We start from the raw sequence: 16,231 nt of genomic DNA, 5'->3' as shown, positions 1-16,231 counted from the left end.
GTCCCAAAGCACAATTCCACCGCCTTTATCTACTGGTTTAATTACCAGCGCTGGGTTCTCTGCCAGATTTTTTAAGGCCGTCCTCTCTTCTTTTTTACAGTTTGAATTAAAAAAGTTTTTTTTAGATTGTAATTCGTCTAATTCCCTAAGAACCAAGTCTTCAAACATTAGTATTTCTGGTGGTAATAATACACTTTCCGGGATAAATGTAGACTTATTTTTCAAGCCACTGATATTATTGGAATCATTTGTTTCTCTCTCCAAGAAGAAGGCTTTAAGCCTAATCTTCCTGAGGAATGTTAAAACTTCCTTTTTGGTCTCTATAGGGTTTTGTAGGGCTGATGGAACGAAGGAGCCTTTAGATAGAATAGACATTTCTGCTTTTGTAGGATTGTAATTTGAGAGATTATATATTGGTATGGTATTTACTTCCTTGGTACCCCTTATCTCACTCAGCGTCTGTATGTTTTCTTGCGTGTTCTGAACGGTTCGTTCTCCTGTATCTGATATGCATTGGATTGTGGAAACTGTCCCGGGGGCGGAAATTGCCTGATCTGTGGGTTGTATCCTCTCCATCTCGACCCTCCTCCCCTTGTTCGAAATCCGCCTCTGTTTAGAAAAGGTGGGAAGGCCCTGGGGTATTGGGGGTACTGATAATATCCACTCTGTTGTCCTTGATCTGAATCTGAAGAACTTTCTGAGAAAGTAATACATTTGTTTCTTGATCGCCCTCTATATTGTAAATTCAGGGCACTGGGGTTGTTATTTGTAAAAAAATCCTCTTTGAGATAGGGGTATACCTCATCCAATTTAAAATTTGTTATATCTTTTGCTACCTTGTTGGTTTTTAAATTGGTATTATAAGTTGTAAATTCAGCAAGAGTTTTGTCTAATGTTTCCAACAATTTTTTGGAATCTGTGATTGTAGTATCATCCGATATTTCTTTCTCTAAGGCTGCAATCTCTTTCAATTCCTCTTCATTTAGTCGTAATGCAGTTTCTACTGACAAAACCATCCAGTCGATGGAACATTTTGTTCCCACCCCAACAAATCTATTTAAATATGTTTTGTCCGCAACAAAAATCACCGGTATGTTTTTTACCTGCAGGCCCACTGGAATTGTTTTGCTCCTGAGGTGTTCAGACAGTACTTTGGCATGTAGCTGGGTTCTAATGTTTTTCTTTTTCAATTGTTTTAATCTTTCTATCTTATCCAAATTAGCGGTTTGGACAACTGCTTGATTCCCACTCAACAATGTGGGTGTTCTTAGAAGTATAGCATCTATTTCCTCGCTACTGTAACTGACCACTACTGGTTCTGACATAACACTCGACAAAGTTATATCTGTATGTGAAGGTTTAAATAACCACAATATACATCAAAACTACTCTATTTACAAAAAAACATATATATACATATATATCCCTGTCTCAAAACATATGTAACGAACCACATCAATCAACCTGCACATAAATAAACTACAGGGGTTCTATATATGTAGGGCTGGGGAGCCTGATAGCCAGAGTTTATTTTCTCTGGCTGAAGAGAGTCCAATAGGACTCCAGTCGAGATATCTCAACAGAAAAGACCTCACACTTAACTAAGTGCAAAAAAATACTCCTTAAACAACAGGGGTAACCCGGTAAACCTATGGCATCTGGGTACATAAAGATTTTTATAAAGCAAAATTATGCCTTGGACTCAGTTAGCACAAAAATTAATTCAAGAATGGGACCACTCAATTATCTCATTTTCTACCTGATATATTGTATTTGCATGAATCTAATTCTTATATTTCATTTTCTCAGGTAACCTAACCCTGCATAGAGAACAGCGAATCTTTTTCTTTTTTGTTTGATTTTCAATTTATTTGAAAGTAAAGTTAGATTTTTTATATCTTCTAAAGTCTCTTTTCACCTTATTTAAACAAACAAATATATATACACACACACACATTATTTTTTACACATACATATACAATATATACAACGATAAACAGATACTACAATATTTTTAGTAGTTAGCCCAACTTATTACACAGGATGCTTGCTTCTAGTATAGCCTCAGCATTCCTTTTAAACAGTGAGTAAGTACTCCAGACCTTTTTGCAAGGAGTCTATCAGATCGTTTTTAATTTTTAGATCTGTCTCATGTCTTTTTTTACTCCTTGTGAAACCAATTGTTTAGTTTAGAGTTTTCCAATCTTTTGGCTGATGTCTTCTTTCAAACAAAGGTGTCGACGCGTTTCAGCCCTCTCATTATGGGCCTCATCAGGACTTGGGCCAATACAATATTCCGTCTACAAAAGCATACAAAAATCAACATTTTACTAGATGTATTCGTTACTAAATCAATTTAAAGACAGGGTCTTATATACACTATGTACAACTCAACGCTCTTTTCCAAAACCTTGGAGTGGTCAGATCAAACAGGCCTATCGCCCCTCTTTAAATACCAAACACCATTTAGTCTAAATCACAGTGGTTGCAACCCTTCCAACTGAGTCCTTAACGCGAGTCTCAAAATCAACCAATGACAGTAAAAACAGTAAAAACACCCCCTGTGTAACCTCACCGTTTTTTGATGGAATATACCTTATTGCCCATAAGTGCTCGTCAAACACGTAAATTCCGTGTGATTCTTATATGGGTGCTTACTATATTTAGGCTTCTCTGACTATCCCAGTAGCTACTTCCATGGGTATACACCCTCTTGAAAGGTTTGTCGTAACCACGTATTTAAAGACTGTAAGGAACAACGTAGTAGCATATTTTAGGAAACGATATCAGTATATCTGTATAAAAGGCCTAATTCTCCTGTTGTTAATTGCCTTGCCTACCAGCTCTATAAACTTACTTTTCAGTTCTAATCGTCCGTCCAAACTGGCTATTCTCTGCGCGGGGCGGCTTCTACTGCCTCTCTCTTCCCGACAACAATTCGGCCGACCGGAACCAGTTTCTAAGCCGGTCACATGATCCCGTTCCTTAACTACAGACACTATAAGTGGACTAACGGGTCGGTTCCAACCATAGAGATAGTAGAAATCCTCACTACTTGTTCTATACGGGAGATAAATACGCTATTTAATATAAGAACACCCGGATTACAGGCACTCCTAATATTTTACAAGGGAGTGCTCCGCGTTAAACCTAGCAAGCTGTAACATAATTTCCTCCAAAGAGGGGGCGATATAGCCCATCGTCTGACACTCCGCACAATCTTTCTAATCATGTTGCCATATGTACACATCACATATTTGTTCATCAAAATATTATTTCTGCAAATTTAAAAAGTTCAAAAATACAAAAATACAAAAATACAAATATTTATTCCACATACAGTATGTCGTTTTTTTATATATATATTATATGGAGTTCAAACTCTGTCTAGTGTGCAGACCTGAACCAGTCTGAATTGTTCTAAACTCCTAATTACATGATCTAAATATTCCAGTGAGTACTCAAGAGACCTCTCTCTTCTTATATTAATGCCCACATTTCATCTCTATCATTTAGCCCGGTTGTCGCCGTCTTATATTTTTCGATCAACCTTGCTTCCAACCTGTCCAATCTTGTTTTTATGTCATCTTGTTTGCTTTTGCTCAGCACACATAGGACTGTCCATGTGATGTCATTTTCTGTGTGTTGGTGTGTTTCATAATGGTGTACCAATGGCGCTCCGTGTACTTTGCATTTCACCCTCGATTTATGTTGAAGAATGCGTTTTTTTACAGCTTGTGTAGTCTGGCCAATATAAAATCTACTGCACGGGCACTTTTTGTTTTGTTCTTTAGAACATTCAGGAAGGCTGCAGTAAAACACAATGGGAATCAACTGATAGGCTGCTCGTGTTGGAAGTTCATGATTTACTGAGAATGTTAGACTCAATTTTCATATGGCTGAGATAGAGAGTGTGAATTTACAGAAATATGCTCTCAGTTTAGCTTCTGGTGCACCTTCCATAACCTATATGGAAAAATCATGAAAAAACACTTTCCTATCAATTATGATTTATGAAATACCAGCATAAGGCGTTTTCACTGGGTAAAATAATCCTAGTGCACACCACAATACCTAAAATTATTATGGTACAATAAACAAATTATTTATATTGTAACTAAAATCTGTTATCACACTATATATGTTCTCCTTTTTGTGACCCTAAAAACCTTGCATTCCCTACAACGCATTTCAATAGAGTGCTATCATGTTTATTAAAAACATTATAATGTTGGGAGCTCCATTACAAACAATTGAGTGCTCTGGGCTTCCAATGGCTGGTAGAAGCCTGGAGCTCTAAAGTTCCAATGTTTGATCACAGTTGTTGCTGTAAACAAAGGTCTCACGGAGCCCAAGGTGATTTTAATCCCCTCGGGCTCCGTGAGGCCTTTGCTTAACAAACTAGAATATTCTGCCCTCTAGGGACAGTGATGTAATTTGAGATGTCTTCAGTGATGTCATGAGTGATGTCACCTACCATGTCATGAGTGATGTCATATGTGAGGTCATTAGCAGTGCATTGCAGGTGCGCAAGTTATAGTTAGCTGAACTAACTATAACGGGGGAATTTCAATGGTTTTGTATGAATGAAATGTCCAGCTAACTATAACGCCGCTTAAACCTATGGTTTTCTCAGTGAATTTCTAAGTTTTTTTAGATGCTAATTCCTAACTATAACATGCCTGAATCCTATGGGTATTTCAGTGAATTTTAAGGTTTTCTAAATGATAATTTCTAACTTTAACGTTACTGAAACCAATGATTTTTTAAGTGAATTTCAAAGGTTTTTTTAAATGCTAGTTTTTGACTATGCCTACAGAGGTAGGACATGTGAAGAAAGAAGACAAAACGCACAGAAAGAAAAAAAAGAAATGCAGAAAGAAGCAACAGCAGTCCTCAAAGACGAAGAAAAGTGCAGGAAGAAGGAAAACGTGCTGAAAGAACAAACAGAGGAGCAGAAAGAAGCCTTGTTGCAAAATCATCCTGTACCCTCAACTTTTTCAGATGGGTTCTGGTGGAAACTGAGTCTGACTAACCAGTCCTAGAGCCAGTGCTATGTTAAAAGACACTTAGAATACAGTGAAAATACCTACATACACTAGGGAATACTATGCGTTGGGGTCCCCCTGTGATTAGCATGACCTCCTCTGTAATCCCCTAACATATATTAGGGGAGGGTGATTAAAACTACCTCTTAAAACGCGCCATGGGGTGCGTTTGCACACTGGTGAAGGGAGGGGGGGGGCTGAGATGACATGTGTGCAAACAAGACCTGTGGGCATTTTAAGTTGGGGTATAAAGTCCCCTTGAATCCTGAGGGTCCCTAGGGTCCAACTAGCCACTAGGTACCTTCAGTAAGCGCCACAGAGCTGCTTACAGAGAGCTGCAAAAAGGGGCACGGCCTAGTCCACCTCTCAGCAATGCAGCACAGTGCACTTACTGGAAGCACCTGGTGGGCTAGTTGACAGCAAGGGGCCCTCAGGATTGAAGGGGAATCATTTCCCCAACTTGAAACGCACCACAGGGTGTGTTTGCACACGTCACCTCAGGCACCGCCCCCTCCTTTCACCACTGTGTAAACGCGCCCTGTGGCCGTTTTAATTTGGGAGATTAAGTCCCCTTGAATCCTGAGGGTCCCTAGGGTCCAAGTAGCCCACTAGGTACCTCCAATAAGCGCCACAGAGCTGCGTTGTAGAGGGGTGTAAAAAGGGACACGGCCTGGACCACCTCTCTGAAACGCAGCTCAGTGGCGCTTACTGGAAGCACCTGGTGGGCTAGTTGGCCCTCGGGGGCCCTCAGGATTGAAGGGGAATTAATTCCCCAACTCAAAACGCGCCACAGGGCGTGTTTGCACACTTCACCTCAGGCCCCGTCCCCTCCCTTCACCACTGTGTAAACGCGCCCTGTGGCCATTTTAAGTTGGGAGATTAAGATTAAATCCCCTTGAATCCTGAGGGTCCCTAAGGTCCAACTAACCCACTAGGTACCTCCAGTAAGTGCCACGGGACTGTGTTGCAGAGAGGTGTAAAAAGGAGCATGGCATGGACCACCACTCTGCAACGCCCCCATGGGCCCCCAGGATTGAAGGGGAATTAATTCACCAACTTAAAACACGCCACAGGGTAAGTTTGGACACGTCACCTCAGGCCCCGTCCCCTCCCTTCACCACTGTGTAAACGCGCCCTGTGGCCGTTTTAAGTTGGGACATTAAGTCCACTTGAATCCTAAGTGTCCATAGGGTCAAACTAGCCCACTAGGTACCTCCAGTAAGCGCAGTTGCAGAGAGGTGTAAAAAGGGGCACAGTCTGGACCACCTCTCTGCAACGCAGCGCAGTGGCGGTTACTGGACGCACCTGGTGGGCTAGTTGGCCCCCATGGGCCCTTAGGATTGAAAGGGAATTAATTCCCCACTTACAACACGCCACAGGACGTGTTTGCACACGTCACCTCAGGCCCCGTCCCCTCCCTTCACCACAGTGTAAACGCGCCCTGTCCCACATTTTAAGTTGGGGGATTAACTCCCCTTGAATCCTGAGGGTTCCCGGGGTGCAACTAGTCCACAAGGTACCTACATTAAGCGCCACAGAGCTGCATTGCAGAGAGGTGTTAAAAGGGTCGTGGCCTCAGAACACCTCTCTGCAACGCAGTTCCCTGGAGCATACTGGAAGTTCCTGGTGGGCTAGTTGGCCCACAGGGACACCCAGTATTCAAGGGGAATTAGTTCCCCATCTCCAAACATGCCAGGGGGCGCATTTGCAGAGTGCTGCAAGGAGGGGGCGAGGCCTCCTGCGAGCTGCCGATCTTTTTTTCTCTTTTTTTAAGAAGGGGGGCTGTGTGGCCCTCTTCTTTTCCTAATTTATTGGCCCTGGGGACCCCATCCCCCAGGGCCTGTCCCCTATTTTTTTAAACATTTGGAAGGGTGCCGCGTGGCCCCCCTCCCGAGGCCATAATTGGCCTCGAGGACCCCATCCACCAGGGCATAGCCATTTTAAAATATTTTAATTAATTCTTGGAGGGGGGCTGCGTGGCCCCCCTCCTCAGGCCTTTCCTTTTTTTATTATAAATTATTTATAATTGGGGATGGGGGCCATGTGACCCCCCTCCCAGGCCGCTAATAGCCCCAGGGACCCCATCCTCCAGGACTGGCCCTGTCAGTTGGGGACCACGGGGGGTCTTCAATCCCCCCACGGTCCTGCCGCCTGCAGCGGGAGCCGGCATTGCTTTTCCACATTGGGAGCTTAAGATGCAGCTCCACGTGTGGAAAAGTTATCTGCTTTGGTATTTGGAATCTCTTCCAAATACCAATGCAGTGTTTGCTATGGCAGCCGCGAGGCTCCTGCCCTGCCATAGCAAACTACAGTGTCCTGGGGTGGGCACCCCGGGACACTGCAGGAGCTGGCCCTGCGGGGTAGCATACCCTAGGGCCATGATGTGGCTCCAGGAGGGGGGCCGCACAGCCCCCCTCCCCACATTAGCCACGCCCCGGGGTGGTGGTGGATCCCAGGGTTGGTGTCGGTCCCCGGGGCTGCGGGGGGGATGTGATCCCCCCGCAAATATTTTAGATAAGCCCCGGGGTGGCGGTACCCGGGGCTTGGGGGGGCCTTTGAGCCCCCCACCCATTGAATCCAAAATCCCCGGGGGTGGCGGTCCCCAGGGCTGGAGGCCTGTGAGCCCCCCGCAAATTTGTTTAAAAAGCCCCGGGGGTGGCAGTCCCCGGGGTTGGGGGATTAAAGCAATACAAAGATTGCCCCGGGGATTTGGCCCACCCGGGGGCTAAATATTAACGAAGCCAGATCCCCAGATTTTTCCGATTTTTAACAAAAAAAGAAAACATTTTGTGCCTCGGTTCTACCGAGGCACAAGACGGCTGCCAACACTTCCTGGTTTGGAGTGTTGACAGTCAATTAGCATAAAGCTCGTAATCGGGGGGGGGGTCCACGGATCCTGCGCGACCATAGATATCGAAACTTTTTTAATTTTGCAACTACTGAACGGATTTACACAATTTAACAAAAAGGGTTCTTTCTGAACCAAGGGCTACCTTTTTGCCAAATTTGGTGTAATTTCGTTCAGCAGTTCGGGATGTAGCCGTGTCTAAAGTTTCCTACGGGAAATTGCATGGGGAAAACATGTTTTGAGACCCTCCTTTTTTCTCAGCCCCTCCTTGACGATTCACCCCGAAACTTTCCAGATAGGAGCATACCGTAGCGAGCTACGAGTTTTGAAAATTTTGCGAAGATTTGTCAACCGTCTCCAAAGTTATTGGGAATAGAATATATATATATTTTCACTGAAAAAAAAAACATAGGTTTCAGGCCTGATAGAGTTAGGAATTAGCATTTAAAAAACCTTAAAAATTCACTGAAAAAACTGTAGATTTTAGGGGTGTTATAGTTAGCGGGACATTTCACTCGTACAAAACCATTGAAATTCCTCCGATATAGTTCGTTATACTAACTATATCTCACGCGTCCGCAATCCACTGCTGATGATGTCACATATTACATCATTCATGACATGGTCTGTGACATCACTGATGACATCTCAAATGACATCACTGATGACATCATCCAGTGAATGTGGTTTGCTTTGTTATTTAAATATGTATTATATAAACAGCAATTTGCATTGAAGAATGAGACGATATATAAATATAAATATCTGGATGGAGGATTTAGTAGCAGTGTGATTGACTGTTTACTTCACTAATTTAAAGTGTCTCTCTAAATATATTGGATAGTGACTAAACTGTGTGAACATCTGTATCACGTTGTCAGTTGTTGTAAAAACTACTTCTCCAGTTGGTTACTAGCTATTTGAAAGTCTATATTAGTTATTGATTAGTTAACTGAGTATTTGTATGGGAGAGTGAATGTGTGTGTGGTTCGGTGGGAGGTGTGTGACTGCCCAAAGATGTGTGTATAGTTGATTTAGTAGGTATATGACGTCAAGACTACATGTTATAACAGTTGTTTGGTTGAGTGAATATCTTTATGGGTGTGGTGATGAGCAAATATCTCTCTTAATGGTACATGTCCAACAAAGTAGAAAAATAAAAGGCAATGTATGTGTCAGTTGTTGTTTATAAATAAGTGTACGTAAGACTCACTGATTGTATGCGTGACTGTATAGATAACTGTATACTTGTAATAGTGATTTTATAACACGCTAAGTATAATTTACTATCTATATAAATAGATAAAGTGGTGTTTGTATAAGTGTATAGCTAAGTAAATGTAAGTATGATCCATTGTTTGCATAAGTGAATAGGATGACTTTATAAGTGAATAGGATGTGTGCTGGTGTGTAATGTCGATATAGGTGTATAAGTATATTTGATAGTGTTCTATTGATCATTGACTGCATGTATTAGTGAATCTGTAGGTAAGTGATTAGATGTGTGTATAGATCTAGGAATCACTGAGTGGATTTTTAGAAACGTGTATCGGTGTGTCAATGGATTTAAATATGGTACTCTGTATTTTACAGTGAGTGACAAAAGGTTATACTAGTGTATGATGAGGTGTATTGTCACGTGGATGATGTCATCAGTGATGTCATTTGAGATGTCATCAGTGATGTCATTGACCATGTCATGAATGATGTAATATGTGACATCATCAGCAGTGGATTGCGGGTGCGCGAGATATAGTTAGTACAACTAACTATATCAGAGGAATTTCAATGGTTTTGTATGAGTGAAATGTCAAGCTAACTATAACACCCCTAAAATCTACAGTTTCTTCAGTGAATTTCTAAGGTTTTTTAAATGCTAATTCCTAACTAAGGTCACTGTTTTTAGATTCTGCAGCTTTATTTTTTGGAGCAGAATTGCACCCTAAGTGATTCAATCCTTGGGCGCTTCCCTTTTTTTTATATGAAAGATTAGATAGAAATTTTTTAATTCAGCAAAAAATCCGAGGTTTACTCGTTGTCCTGCACAGAGGCATGTATTTACAAGTACTGAAAACAATATATTTACAAATGTCAGACACAATTATTACAAAACAAAAAGACAAAACATTAAGCACTTTTGACCGAACAGATCAGAAAAGTCATTTCTTATGATAGTACCCTACTACCTATTGCAACCAGACCACTCTAATACAATTTTCATTAACACTCTGGTCTGGTATCATACAGGCATACAATTCGTATTGTGTTCAGTTTATTTCATATGACACATTGAACAAGCCTTATATGAAAGAAAAAACATTCGAAATTCAAGCGAATGTGTAAGAAGCCGACGCGTTTCCGAGTCCGTAATCTATTTATCGGGCTCTTCTTCAGGGCTTTGGGTTGGGTACCTGTTTGGGCATAAGCGGAAGGGCTTATTTAGTGTGGGACCTTTATTAACGTCGTCACTGGTTAATACGATATAGCAAGTTATTATTACCTTATCATAGAATTTTTTATGCAGGTTTGATCCGTTTTTCAAGGGATCTTGGCTGAAAACATTCCCTGTGTTCTGCAATACAAACAATTCAATTGTTTCTGTTTGTTGTTCACGGGGACTGTGTGTTAGTTATTTTATAAAGAAATTAAAAGCCGTGACTCACATGAGTTAGGGGTGATACATGTCTTCCAGTCGATGTTTCTTGTTATTTGTTTAGGCAGTTGGTTAATATCTGTAACAATAATGGCGCGCTTTTTTTAGTTCCAATAGTTTAAAACTGTATCTAAGCAGGTAAGGCTCGTGGGCTCACCGCCCAGGTAAAATGCACTTACTTGGGAAAATTTACTAATGAAAAAAGACAAAAAGCCATTAGAACAACTGGTATGTGTGACTACAATGGCGGAAAACAGATGCCTTTCGTGGCCCGTTGCGGACCCCCAGGGTGATTGGGGGGGTGGGGGTGCACATGGGGGTACCTATGGAACCCCCCTGCATTTGCGTGCACGAAGCGGCAGGCACCACGCGGTCCCTGCCGCTTTGTGCATGCAAATGCTAAGCGTGCATATTTAACCTTGCGGCGGGTGCTGCTTCAAGCAGCACCCGCCGCAATGTTAAATATTGAGGATGTGACCGCCAGGCTGGCGGTCACATCCTAATTGCACTGGAGGGACCGCCGCTGCCCCTGCGGACGGCCCCTCCTCCTCTAGGGTGGCGGACGGACGCAAGTCCGTCTGCCATCCTAATGAGCCCCTATATCAGGCCTGAAACCTATGGGGGCAGATTTATGAGGCCCTTGCGCCTCTTTGCGCCGCAATTGCGTCACTTTATTTGACGCAATGGCGGCGCAAACAATGCACCCTATTTACAACATGACGCATCTAGGAGATGCGTCACGTTGTAAAGCCCTGCGCCATAAGAGGCGTTCCTGCGCAGGGGGGGCGTTCCTGCGCAGGAACGCCTCCTAAAAGTGGCTGAGTGAAATCTATAAGATTTCACTCAGTCACTTTCAGGCCAATGCTGCGTCAAAACCCTGCGCCTGCTTGAAGCAGGCGTAGGTCTTGACGCAGCATTGTGAATATGGGGCACCCGGAGCCTTGCTGGAGCTGCGTCGCGCTTGCGACGCAACTCCAGCAATGCGCCACCTTTACGGCACAGATGCGTCACGCATCTGTGCCGCTTTTGCCCCATGGTGCGCAGCATTGTAAATGCGGCGCACCATGGGTGGCGGAGCTGTGACGCACTGTGGCCCACATTAACTGGTGCATCCCTGGGGATGCGCCAGTTAACATAAATCTGTCCCGTGGTTTTTTCAGTGAATTTCAAAGGTTTTTTAAATGCTAATTCCTAACTATATCAGGCCTGAAACCTATGGTTTTTTCACTGAATTTGCAAGGTTTTTTAAATGCTAATTCTTAATTATGATGTGTGTGAAACCTATGGTTTTTCTGTGAATTTCTAAGGTTTTTTCAATGCTAATTCCTAACTATAACGTGTGTGAAATCTATGTTTTTTTCATTGATTTTACAAAGTTTTTTAAGTGCTAATTCCTAAATATATCGTGTGTGAAACCGATGTTTTTTCAGTGAATTTCCAAGGTTTTTAAAAAGCTAATTTCTGTATCAATTTTTATATTTTTTACATATTTATTTTCCAACAAACTGCCTTTGTATATTGTAATACATTGACTGTATCCTGTAATATGCAACGGCACAGCTAGTTTTTATGATTTGGATAAAGTTAAACAGTATAGTCTACATTTCCAATCAAAATATAAACAGTCAAATTTGTCAATTAATTTTTTTTTCCAAAGTGCGCGCAACGTGCGCGCAACTCGTGATTTTTTTTTTTAAAATACAAAAAAAAATGTGCCCTTCGGGGTCCTTCATAGACCCTTGAGAAGGCCTAGGGGGTCAGGGAGTCTCTACCCTAGCCCCTTTTCATGTTCTCCACTATTGTTTTTGACTCAGTCTGCCTCGAGGGTGCGTGCAACATGCGCGCACCTCGTGATTTTTAAAAAGAAAAAAAAAATTTTTTGCCCTCCGGGGTCCTTTAGGGACCCCATGTGAAGGCCTAGGGGGTCTGGGAGTCTCTTCCCTGCCTCCTTTTCACGTTTTTAAAAGCTTTTACGAAAATCGGGTAAAACGTCATTTATATGCGACAGTCGCGCAACGTGCACGCAAGCGTGCGCACACGTTGCGCGCACGTAAAGTCATGTGACATGAACACAACACTTTTGATTGGTTTATAGTAGTTTCTTTTCCAGAATATTGAAAAACACCACCCACTTCCCTCACTATCTCTTTTGGTTTCCTGAAAGAAGGATCTCTGCTTTGTTCCAGCTTTTTTCATTTCAAAATGGCAGAACAGCAGCCACAGGATTCTTCTGAGTTTGTGTGTGAGTAACTCTATAGATGAGTGTCCGTGTGTAATAAGATGTATAGGTGTATGAGTACATATGATGAGTGAGTATATGTATGAGTGCCCATATAGAACTGTTAGTGAATGACTGGATGTGTATGTTGATTTTGGAATTACTGAATAGGTTGTTCTAACTGAAATTGGTATCTCAATTTTTTTTTATTTTAATTTCTATTTTTGAATGTGTGTATCAAGGGTTATATTACGCTGAGAGGAGGTCTGCCACTCTTTTACAAGGATGATGTCATCAGTGATGTCATTTGAGATGTCATCAGTGATGTCATCAGTGATGTCACTGACCATGTCATGAATCATGTAATATGTGACATCATCAGCAGTGGATTGCGGGCGCGCGAGTTATAGTGAGTACAACTAACTATAACGGGGGAATTTCAAAGGTTTTGTATGAGTAAAAGGACCAGCTAACTACAACTGGTGTGAAACCTATGGTTATTTCAGTGAATTTCAAAGGTTTTTAAAATGCTAATTCCTAACTATAACGTGTGTGAAACCTATGGTTTTTTCAGTGAATTTGCAATGTTTTTTAAATGCTGATTCCGAATTAAAACGTGGCTGAAACCTATGGTTTTTTCAGTGAATTTCAAAGGTTTTTTAAATGGTAATTCCTAACTATAACGTGGCTGAAACCTATGTTTTTTTCAGTGAATTTCAATGGTTTTGTAAATGATAATCTTTAAATGTATTAATTGTTATATTTTTTATACTGATTTACTACATTATTTTAAATTATTTATTTTTGGATATTTTATTTTTTAAATTACATTAAATATTTTTAATATAAATTGAAAAAAAAATGTTTTTATACCTCTCTGCAATGCAGCTCCCTGGCGCGTTTGCAGAGGGGTAACTGATTCCCCTTGCATACTGGGGGTCACTGGGGGCCAACTAGCCCACCAGGAACCTCCAGTATTCCCCAGGGGGCTGCATTGCAGAGAGGTGTAATGAGGCCACACCCTTTTTTACACCTCTCTGCAGCGCAGCCCCCGGGCGCGTTTGCAGAGGGGGAACTAATTCCCCTTGCATACTAGGGGTCCCTGGGGGCCAACTAGCCCACCTGGAACCTCCAGTATGCGCCAGAGGGCTGCATTGCAGAGAGGTGTAATGAGGCTATGCCCCTTTTTACACCTCTCTGCAACGCTGCCCCCTGGCGCGTTTGCAGAGGGGGAACTAATTTCCCTTGCATACACGGGGTCCCTGGGGGCCAACTAGCCCACCTGGAACCTCCAGTATGTGCCAGGGGGCTGCATTGTAGAGAGGTGTAATAAGGCCACACCCTTTTTTACACCTCTGTGCAACGCAGCCCCCGGGCGCGTTTGCACAGGGTGAACTAATTCCCCTTGCATACTGGGGGTCCCTGGGGGCCAACTAGCCCACCTGGAAACTCCAGTATGCGCCAGGGGGCAGCATTGCAGAGAGGTGTAATGAGGCTATGACCCTTTTTACACCTCTCTGCAACGCAGCCCCCTGGCGCGTTTGCAGAGGGGGAACTAATTCCCCTTGCATACTGGGGGTCCCTGGGGGCCAACTAGCCCACCAGGAGCCTCCAGTATGCGCCAGGGGGCTGCGTTGCTTTGCCCCAGGGGACGGCGGTCCCCGGGGCAGTGTGCGGGGGATTGGGGCCCCCACACTTCTTTATCATTATGCCCCCGCGATTTGGTCCCCCGGAGGGGTAATTTGAAAAAAAACTGATTTTTTGGGCCTTGGGGGTCCTTGTGGGACCACCTGGTTTCCAAAACAGAAATTGTTGGCAGCCATCTTGTGCCTCGGTAGACTGAGGCACAAGAAAGCAGAAAAACAAACGTGTAGAACTCAAAAAGGGGGCAGGGTTGAAGCACCCTGACCCCCTAGGCCTGCTCAGGCCCCACTTGACAAATCCCCCCAAAACTTTCAGGGAAGGATCGGAGCGGAGCAGACCATCTTCTTTGAGAAATTCGCGAAGATTCATCAACCGGCGCCAAAGTTATTCCCAATAGAATGTTGCGGATTTCCTATGTAAACTAGGTCCTAACTATGAGTTAAATGAAAGCACAGGTGCACCATAAACTGAACAAATTCTCAAATTCAATTATAGCAAATTCATAAATATGATTGTCCAAAAGTCCGTTTTGTTTTGATGATTTATTTTTCAACAGAGAGAAAAAGGACAGCCGACGCGTTTCGTCCCAGACGGGACTTCTTCAGGGCAAGAATTGAATAAAAATCCAGGGTGAAGTGTAAGGGCCAGTTGGGTTGCAGTCCGCTCTGTCAATCTCTAATACAAAACTAGAGAAGGCTATCAATGCTTTATAGGAGAATTATTTTGAACTCCAATTAGCAGACAGAAATTAATATGTGGTGCACCATCGATGTGATGTGCACTTCAATAAATATCCAAGTGCCCCTTATAACAGAGATCCTGACATCAAATGTGGTCTCTCATGATTCCTCCTCCTGGGTTCTAGGAGAAGTTGGAAAAAGCGGGAAATATCCGCCCAGACGTGAAATCCCCTCAGTCCGTATAGCGCCTGATGGTGACCATCAGGCGCTATACGGACTGAGGGGATTTCACGTCTGGGCGGATATTTCCTGCTTTTTCCAACTTCTCCTAGAACCCAGGAGGAGGAATCATGAGAGACCACATCTGATGTCAGGATCTCTGTTATAAGGGGCACTTGGATATTTATTGAAGTGCACATCACATCGATGGTGCACCACATATTAATTTCTGTCTGCTAATTGGAGTTCAAAATAATTCTCCTATAAAGCATTGATAGCCTTCTCTAGTTTTGTATTAGAGATTGACAGGGCGGACTGCAACCCAACTGGCCCTTACACTTCACCCTGGATTTTTATTCAATTCTTGCCCTGAAGAAGTCCCGTCTGGGACGAAACGCGTCGGCTGTCCTTTTTCTCTCTGTTGAAAAATAAATCATCAAAACAAAACGGACTTTTGGACAATCATATTTATGAATTTGCTATAATTGAATTTGAGAATTTGTTCAGTTTATGGTGCACCTGTGCTTTCATTTAACTCATGTTTAAAGTTCTGTTTAGAACTGGCATTTTGTTGGCGGGTGTCATATCGGTGTGCACATAATTCCCATCTAAGGGTTTAGACAAGGGAAATTTCAATAATATTGGCAATTTTTGTATCAGGTGCATATTTATCAAGGTTCCGCCATCTACTATGCTCTAGTAGGTCCTAACTATATCTACCTACTGGCAAACGCCAGTGGGTAATATATATATATATATATATATATATATATATACATATACATATATACATATATATATATATATATATATATATATATATATATATATATATATATATATATATATATATATATATATATATATATGTATATATATATTCACTGAAAAAACCATAGGTTATAGACCATATATAGTTAG

The sequence above is a fragment of the Lissotriton helveticus genome, chromosome 8 (genome assembly GCF_964261635.1).
Source record: "Lissotriton helveticus chromosome 8, aLisHel1.1, whole genome shotgun sequence".
Taxonomy (NCBI): domain Eukaryota; kingdom Metazoa; phylum Chordata; class Amphibia; order Caudata; family Salamandridae; genus Lissotriton; species Lissotriton helveticus.
This window is presented reverse-complemented; position numbering follows the sequence as displayed.